This window comes from Poecilia formosa, unplaced genomic scaffold (genome assembly GCF_000485575.1).
Source record: "Poecilia formosa unplaced genomic scaffold, Poecilia_formosa-5.1.2 Scaffold714, whole genome shotgun sequence".
Lineage (NCBI taxonomy): Eukaryota > Metazoa > Chordata > Actinopteri > Cyprinodontiformes > Poeciliidae > Poecilia > Poecilia formosa.
The window spans coordinates 41,614-50,888 of record NW_006800653.1 but is presented as its reverse complement, the minus strand read 5'-3'; the positions used below and the strand labels follow the sequence as shown (position 1 = coordinate 50,888).

Below are 9,275 nucleotides of genomic sequence, written 5' to 3'. Positions count from 1 at the left end.
ATGTTTTTGGAGTTTCTGAGCTTGTCCTTTAGATATCTGATGCTGCAACATCAGATATCTAAAGGGCATCATAGAAATACAGCACATATGAATATTCACACCACTGGAAAAAACTTGAGCCTTAAATTTCAAAACACAAAACAAAAGTGAAAATGCAATAATTTGTGAAACAATATTGCACACAACACATGATTTCTCTCATGTCTAAGGACAGTCAAATGTAATGTCAGTATTGCTCCACTCACCTTCCCAATTAGTTCAATAATGATAAATATTTATTACTTAGGTGAGTCTGCACCAGAAGCACCCTTAACACAACACCGGGTAGATTCTGCAAACCACCTGGCACATATGGTGCATGTCCCAGTCAAATCATGCATGTCATCATATGGCTAAAGCAAACAGAACAGTCAACAGCTCTTGATTGATTTTACTACTTTATTTGTTTGGATGCTGCATTTTTAAGCAAAGTTCAAACAAAACACATTTGAGCGAGAAAATTCATTAAAAACTTGTGAAAAAGATGGTAAAATCTGAATGACCCTAGTCATACTTCATTGTTAAAAGACAAAGCTCTCACAAATTTCAGTAAGACTATATATATCAAATAATTGATGTCATTTCCTCTGACTAACCAAAGAATATGAAGATGTCTACAGAATAGTGTTTGTAATGAATCTCAACAGTATGTACAATTTTCTGTGCTTGGACATAAAACTTTTAAAGCATGTTCAACAATCTTTAAAAAAAAATCAAAGAAACTACCTGGATTCACAGCGCCTGAAATAAAGCATCTTTAAATTATTGCTATAGCTCAAGGTATTTCAAGGATATATTGTTGGCACCATGGTTTGAGTTTTTGTGCCCATTTTCTTAATTAAACATCAGTATTTGTTTTGTTCCAAGTCCATAACTCTTGGAGAAATTATGCACTGAGTCGAGATTCCCATGTAAATGGGCTCTCTGTACTTTCTGTAATCCCTCCATCTTTGAGTCTTTGTCCCTGTACAAGGTGGGATTCTTCCGATGGGATTGAAACTTCTTTGCTTGTCAGGATCATAGCTTTGTACTGCTGTCCTGTTATCTTCAGGTGTGTGATAAGGAACTCTGCAGAGTTCTCCTATCTGGAGGGGAAAAAAGACAACCCAAGGTAAGCATGCATTACAACAAAGATTCATCACTGCTTCTATTTATCTTGGCTTTGTTCCAGCTTACACACATTCATACAAACACAAATATGCTCTCATTGGAAAGCTCACATGGTAAAAGCCCAAATGGATCTGTCAGCATAATGCATCAGTAACACTTTCTTCACCTGGACACACCTGTCGTTCTTGAGTGATCCTGCAGATCATAAACAGCCTATAGGGTCTATCAGATTTTTGCTTGGTGTAGACCAGTGTTTCTCAACCCTGGTCCTCACCGCCCCTGTGTTGTGTGTTTTTTATGTTTTTCTTTTGTGCCACACCTGTGTTTTGTCTCTGTGTGTTTTTCAGGGTTTTGTGGTGTCTGTTGTGTCTGCTGTTTTGTGGTATAGGGTCTTCTCTAACATGTGGAGCGGGGGGGGGGTGAGGACCAGGGTGGAGAAACACTGGTGTAGATACTGTGACCAAGTAAATAAGCGACAAAATTATCCTCTATCAGTGAAATGTTTAATAACCTTGACCATAATATGTTAAATTCAGCTTAGTCTTCAATTCTGATGTTTTGTTGTGTTTTGACAGATTTGACATTTCACTGCCCTGCCACTAACGCAGATACAAACGGTTTATCTCCCAGTCTTTCTAGCAAATAATTGCAGCTTGTTCATTCTGTGGCAAGCTGTGGTACCTTGAGGAATCCAGTCAGCAGAATTACTAACAATATATTTACTAACATCATCCAGTTGGTTAAATTGTCTTTTCTTAGCACAGTTTTCTGTTCTAGAAGCTACATATTCATTAGCCTGTTTATTATTCACCAAAGAGGAACTTTAATCTTTTGCTCCAGTGCATTTCTGTGACAGGTGTGGATATTAATTATGTGAAAACTTTAAAATGCACACAGTCACCCAGATCTAGCCTATTAAATGAAGTTTGCATGCTGTTAAAAAAACAAACAAACTGTGTACTGGTATAAATAACAGTTTAACTCTGAGTGGTACAGAATAAATGTACATAAATACTCATAGCAAGTATGAGTTTATTAATTAACAGAGGTCAAGATGTGGCATTTTTGATCTGTCACATTTTATTTGTTAATGTAATTTGTTGTGATGCTCTTCAGTTAGAGACTAAGCTGCAGATGACACTTGGAGAGAATACACTAACAAATGAGATAAAGCAATCTATGAAAATCATATTATAAAAATATTACTTTTTAACTCTTATTTTGTGGAAATAAAAAAAATCACAGCTGATTCAAAATAAACTTATTAAATTAGAACTGCATAAGCTCATTTTATCATATACTACCACCAGGTCTATGTTGTGCTCTGGTTGCACCTGTGACTCACACACCCCTGCATGCCCTCTGTGAACAGAAATATTCCTTTAAAGCTGCCTTTGCTATAACTTATAAGCATCAAATTCATATTTTATACAAACACTTGTAGCATTTCTTCACAAACTGTTAGACTGAGGTGATGCTTTTGTTGTTGAAAGGATTCCAGAGAAAAACTTCAGTATCTGTTATGTCTAATATGCTGTATTGAGTTTTGCACGCTGTTCCCTTTCAAACACTATATTCATCTGCTAATATGACATTTGCAGTCTAGACTACAAACAAAGAGTATCAGAAAACAGTGCTATCTTTCCACAGATAAAAATGTTGATATCCATGTTGAAACATCTTCAAACACTTTTTCTCAATTGAGGCCGTAGATGATTTGTAAATGCCAGTGAGTTGCTTTTTTCCCCAAACAGATCAGTATTATATGTGCTGCTGTTATCATCACTGCTTTCAGTCAGTCAGTTCTCCAGGGCTGCAGCTTGTCCAGCTCACAGGGTTTATATCTGAAGAATGTCAACACAGAAAGGAATGACCTTCTGCTTCAGTCTCATCACAGCAGGCCAGCCAAGAGTGGGAACAAGTCATTTTCTTTTCTTTTTTTACTTTTATATCATTAATGGTAAGACACTTACACATGTGGCATATGAATATTGGGTTGATGCACAAAGCTTCAGCAATTTTTCTGACAACATATTCAGTTCCTTTCTGAGTGGGAACCATTTGGGATCCACTCTGGAGCAGGCCATTACAACAGACAGCTGCACCTCATGTTGATCAGATATCAGATATGCTATGATCAGCATATCTGATATAGGGCGGAAAAGTGATGACAATTCTAGGGGCCCTGGCCAGCAGGGGGCCCTCCACAATTTAATTATTTATTTCTTGTTCATATAAATAAAAAAAAATCGGGGTCCTGTCAAATACAACATTAATCATATTGTATTTTCAAAGATTGTTTTTAACAGTAAAAATGTAATGTTACCCCTCCCAGACCAAAAAACACTCATCCGTTTTTGCCCTGAACTCCCCTCTATCTGCATGAAATGGTTCATTCCTGCTTGGAGCTAGACTGTGATACTGTTCAGCTGCAGTTAGTAGAAACTGCAGCTGAATACAGCTGCTACGAATGACTGAAGCAGTTATTATGCTGCTAAGAAAAGTTATAAAATCAGGTTTTCAAAAACAAAATAGAGAGAGGGAGAGAAAAAAAGTCAAGAGTGTTAATTTATAACCCAGCTTTTCTCCAAGAGAGGTGGGTAGACTGTATGAAATTATCAAACACTTAGCATAATTAGCTTAGCTACAGACTACTGTTTGCCTCCAGTTCACTAGCATTTAATGAATTAAGGAAAAAAATTACCAACATATTCATATATTTAACTTGTCCCTTGTAGCTTTTACCACACTTAACAGATGAGTCAGTCAGCAGCAGCAGCAGCTCTAAAACACGTCCCTCCTGAGTGAAATTAAAGCTGCAGTATGTCACTTTTACATAAATATTTTTTTTCACATATTTTTTTTTAAACTGTCATGTTGTGACAGTATGGTATGAGAGGTAATCTGCCTTCTCCCAGTGCCAGAAACAACCAGTCAGTGGCAGGAGAGTTTTATTGCTGTCAATCACAATCTAATGTGGTGCTGCTCATCCTTCCTCCCCCTCAATTTGTGCCGTGCTGCTGCTAGCATAGCACAGAGCTGTGTAGATTCAAACTGTGAATGGTCAGTTTAGCTAGCATAGCTACCAATGACGGCAGATAAAAGGTTTCTTGTAATGATGTTGTTTCTCCACCATTAGCACATTTAGCAGTGAGTGAATGAGGCTAATTCACAGCACTAAGAGCGTCCTGCTAGTTCTGATTGGTTGTTTTGGTCAGAACGGTGCATTACTTTAACCAGTAATAGTAATTCAGGAAGGACATGGAGGAGATTGATTGTTTTCACAGATTATCTGTCTCATAACAAACTGCTACGACATGGTGACAACTTTAACAAATATGGAGAAAACATATTTTTTATTAAAGGTATGTACTGCAGCTTGAATAAAATGCAACTACATAGCAGTTTTGAGAAGTCTGGATTGCTTTATGTGTATTTTGCATATTGCTTTTGACTGTTGCTCATGGAGAGAGACATTTCACTAATAGAAAACATTTAAGCAACCTACTTGCATAATGGATGTGGACTGTTGGATGATAAATTCATGAGGAGTAAATATTGTGCTAATTATCAGTATTGAGCCAAAGAAAGCAAGGCAGATGCAAGCCTTTAAAATTGTGACACTTTTTATGGGTCAAATGGACTCAAAAAATTCTAACAGCAGCTGTGCAGGGGGCCCAAACAAATTTTTTGTCAGGGGCCCAAGATTCCTGGAGGTGCCGCTGGCTATGATATGTGGACCAATGCCATGTGGACCTATATGTGGATCTATGCCATCTGAATGCATGACATGTGGATCTCAGGTGCCTGCTGCTGTGGTCTGAGTGCTCCAACGAGGCAAACTACAGAACCCTTGACATTGAGCACCCCACTACACAAACTTGAACAAACTGATTAGGTTGGTATCTGAGGATTGCAGAATCTTTGGAGGATCTGGGTTTATTTGAGTCCATCAGAAAATCTCAATGTTTCCCTTTGCTGAGTCTGGCTGCAAACATCAATGGAGAGTTGAACATAGTGAGGAACAGAGTGTATAATGGAGAAACTCAGTACCTTGGGTGGAGGTGGAATCGAACCACACATTAACCGGAAAAGCGTCTTACGACGTCTTCACAGTGACTACCTTGTTGTCACTATAGTGACAACAAGGTAGTTGACTGGTTCTCCTGCATAAGCTGTAGGGTCGTACACCAGTAGACCCAGCACGTCCCAGCGTCTCCCGAATCTCCTCACATTCTGTCCTTGTTCCCAGCCTGGGCAGGTCCTGCCCTCCATCCGGCCAACGACTGGTTCCAGCTCGGGTGCGTCCCTCTGTGGTCCCACCACAGCCTCGTTGTTGCAGTCTCCCGTGAGATCAGGATGGAAGCCCTTTTCACTTCTGTCTCTCTCCTCTCCTGATTGCACTCTCCAGTTGCTCTTTTATTCATCACAACCAATGGGAAAGCCTGGGGTGGGAGACACAGCTCCTTCAATAATGTGCATAAACACCAAAAATACAATGCATGCACCACAAACCTAAAACCAAAACATGCAATAAAAATGGCCAATTCCCACACATGCAGCACGAGCCTCACACTGAAAGTTGATCCATAAACTCAGTTCTTTACCGGAAACACTGATGTTGTGGTGGTGCCCATAAAGTCATACTACAGTGCCTGAACAGCACCTCTTAAAACAATCCAGAGTATGGCTTGTATGAGTATGGTTTCTATTTATGCACACATGAATGGGATGGAATGAGATCCCCTGCTGCTCTGCATCAGAACATCCCTGTGATGTTTCTCACATAGGAGCCAATCAATCCCACAAATCAACACTCACATAAACACAGATGAACAACAATTAAAATATAACAGATATTAACTGAACACTGTAAATCAAAGATTTTGGAGCTTTTTCTACACCTACCATAACTTTGAGATTTCCAAAGGCTGCCAGCTTTACCAGCAAGTTCCATGACAGACACAAGATGAAAGCTCAAGAGGATAAAACAGAGCAGCTTTCCTCTAATATGTTCAAGGTTCCTGTTATCTGCTTGCAGCCTGAATGAACCTCACACACGTCTTGGAATGTGCAGTTTCATTTTCCTTCCTCTGACCTGAGTTTAAGCACTTGCTGGTACTGAAAATATTGAACTTTGAATCTCATCTCAGTCACATCATTTAAATGTATTTTGTTGCCAGCATGGTCTAGTTGCATTTAAGCGCGCTGCGTTCACTGATCAGAAAAAGATCAAGCTGGAAACCGGCTGATTACAGTAACCAACTGTTTTATTCATATGTCTATCCTTGATTCCTAAAATTAATTTGTTTCAATTGAAAAAAGAAAAGAAGTCACAAACTTTTGATGAGAGACATTTGCAGAAAAATCTGAAATATCATAACAGCAAAGAGGTAGAACATTAAAAAGCAGTGAAAGCCAACTTTCTTTCTTCAGTTTCCTCTGAATATGAAGACATCCAAGTGATTTCCCTGAAATATTCGGCTCTGTCACTACAGTTATTGATGTACTGCGATGTCTGCTTTCATTGTAGCCTGGAGTCAAAGCACAGCACCCTCTCACTCACACTCCCAGTGGATTTCTGACAGAGATGCGACAAGCTGTTGAGAAAGCTGTAGATTACTGCAAATCTTTCTCACGATGTGGGGTTTTAAGCAGCACAGTGGAAAACTATAAAATCATTCACTATGAGGGTAAAATTAAGGAACCATAAGGACCTCTCTAAGATCAGATTGTTTGGTTTATTTATTGTCATCATCGCAAAGCAAACTAAATTTTCTTATAAATGCTGGAGCTGTTAGTTTCACATGCTTTGGACAAACAAGGAGATCGGGTGTTTTCTTATTTTTCTGCTTCTACATGATGTTGGGAGACACTTGGCTGGAAAAGTACCATCATTCCCTGCTATGCCCTAATGGTGCTCCTCAGGCTGACATTACACAGGCTAATTACTGAAGGGGCGGGAGGAGATTTTCCCCCACAGCTAATAATTAGAAGTGTTGTGGTAGCATCAGCCAGGTTGACACCAACATGTTCCCTTTTTTATGTAATTACTGCCACTATTATAAGTTAGCAAAAATATTCAGCCTGTCACTGAAAGCATCACACTATGTAAGAAGCATTTCTGCATCTCAAACTCATGTTCCAGAAATCCCTCTAGCAGCTCAGTGTGGGTGTGTCACACAGGAAATAATATAACTGTGTCTGAGCAGAGGGCTGTTACACACCCTGTACATCATGTACATGCAGAATTTATTTCTAAGACTTGAGTGTTTTCTATCTTCTCCTGTAAGAACTGAAGTGATTTGACCTTGAAAAGTTGTTAGAATAAACATAATTATAAACCTCATGACTGCCACTTCAGTTTCAGACTTTTGATGATTTATTGTATGTTACCTTTTCTCTTATGAACTCATAATATTTTATTTATTCATATTTCTCCATTTAGGAAGATGGACCTTCACCACCAACAAGCTTCTGACATTCTTTTGCTGCATATTCACAAGTTTTCATTGTTGTTGAGGTCTTGGTCTTTAAGGTAATAATAGCAGGAATTTAATGTTAACTTGCTGTATTGTACTAAAATCAGTTTTAATACAATTTTGGGATCATTGTCAACAACTGAAACATCCAATTGTGTCCAAGTTTCATTCAAATACATCTTGATCCAAGGCAAAAGAAGAAAAAATGATGGTAGTCATTCTCCTTCATGATATTCATCTCATTTTAATGAACTTCACCATGTTTTACAGAGTCCTTAGTTTGAAAAGCCTCACGTTGACTCCACTATGCAGGCTGATGTTATTTGTTGTTGGAAATGTCTGTCAGTTCAGTTCTGATCACTCCACCAGACTGTGACAGTATTGTTACAGTTTCCAGTTCAAGGCAGTCCAGAGCATTGTTGGTTCCTGGTGATTGATCTGAAAGAAAAATTTCAGGATTTAAAGGCAAATATAAACCAAAAGGAGGAATAACTGATATCAAAACATACTAGTTTATAATGTATCTACATCCTGTCAAATGAGACAGATAGTAATGCATGATACATTTTGTCCATCTTAAGCAGATTAATTAGTTTTACTTCCCAATTTTCTAGGAGTGAACTTTTCCTTTTTCGTGTTTACTTTTAAAATTGCCAGTTTTTGTCATGCATATCACTTCAAATCACATATTATATGCACTTCAAGCAGTAAATATGCCAATTAAAGGTTTGACAAAAGTTGGCAAAAATGCGCAAGCTGATTAAAAACTATTTAAAATGTTTTGTTAGAATAAACTCTGTTATGCTTTTCCTTCCAAGCTATGATTTTAAATAGTAAAATTGAAATAAACTGGTGTTAGTGATGCTCTTCTATATCAAAAAGAATCAGCAGAGGAGGTAAAGGCGTCTGATCAGGAGCTTCACCAGACAATCCACTGGTAAGAAAATCAGGGCAAGGCAAGACGCCTCTATTAGAACGGATCTGGGTTTCACTCCTGATCCAACATCTGAAAAATAAAAGAGATGGTTAAATGGGTGGATGAAGTTCTTTGTTGGTTCTGGTTTGAATTTCAAGTATAGAATCTGTGTTGGTTGATATTATATAGGTAGGAAATAACAAAATAATTTTCATTATTTTCTTCATCAGGTAGCTTTTGCTCGCATGAATTAGTTTCAGTTCAGGGCTTCTGGGTAAAACAAATGTTTTCCTTGTCACCATCACATCAGTACTCACTCAAGTAGGAACAGGCTCTAAAGTCTGTAAAACATCCTAAAAAACATTACCTGTCACTCGCTCTTTAGAATAAAAGTGCATTGAGTTGGTATAATTAAAGGCAGCACACACACCATTTACACACATTTTATGTTTTCTCTCCTTGGTCCCTTAACATCACATTCAAATTCTAAGTGCAAACTTTAGCCACCTCAACATCCCTTTTTGTATAAGCCTGGCACAATGAAACCATTTAATAAGCTCTCTGGTGTGACTTCTCTGCTGACTCTCTCTCTGAACATAAAGCATTTTTCTTTGACTGATGAAGAAACTTGGCCTTGCTGGTTTTCTAAAACAGTTCCAAAGCTTTGATCTTAGCATTATATCACTAGAGAAATACCATGAGAAGAATCATAAAAGTTCCTTAATTTT

General features: G+C 38.1%; 2 long non-coding RNA genes across 2 annotated transcripts; both read right to left on the bottom strand.

Annotated features, from left to right (window-relative positions):
• Positions 1 to 445: 445 nt before the first annotated feature.
• LOC103131062 (uncharacterized) lies at positions 446 to 1,422 on the bottom strand. The gene is made up of 2 exons (XR_001660481.1): positions 1,326 to 1,422; positions 446 to 1,124 (listed from the first exon to the last, which is right to left on the bottom strand). It is a non-coding gene; the product is annotated as an uncharacterized LOC103131062 (long non-coding RNA).
• Positions 1,423 to 7,859: 6,437 nt separating this feature from the next.
• LOC107834675 (uncharacterized) lies at positions 7,860 to 8,351 on the bottom strand. Its single transcript, XR_001660480.1, has 2 exons — positions 8,196 to 8,351; positions 7,860 to 8,069 (listed from the first exon to the last, which is right to left on the bottom strand). It is a non-coding gene; the product is annotated as an uncharacterized LOC107834675 (long non-coding RNA).
• Between the last annotated feature and the right edge of the window lie 924 nt (positions 8,352 to 9,275).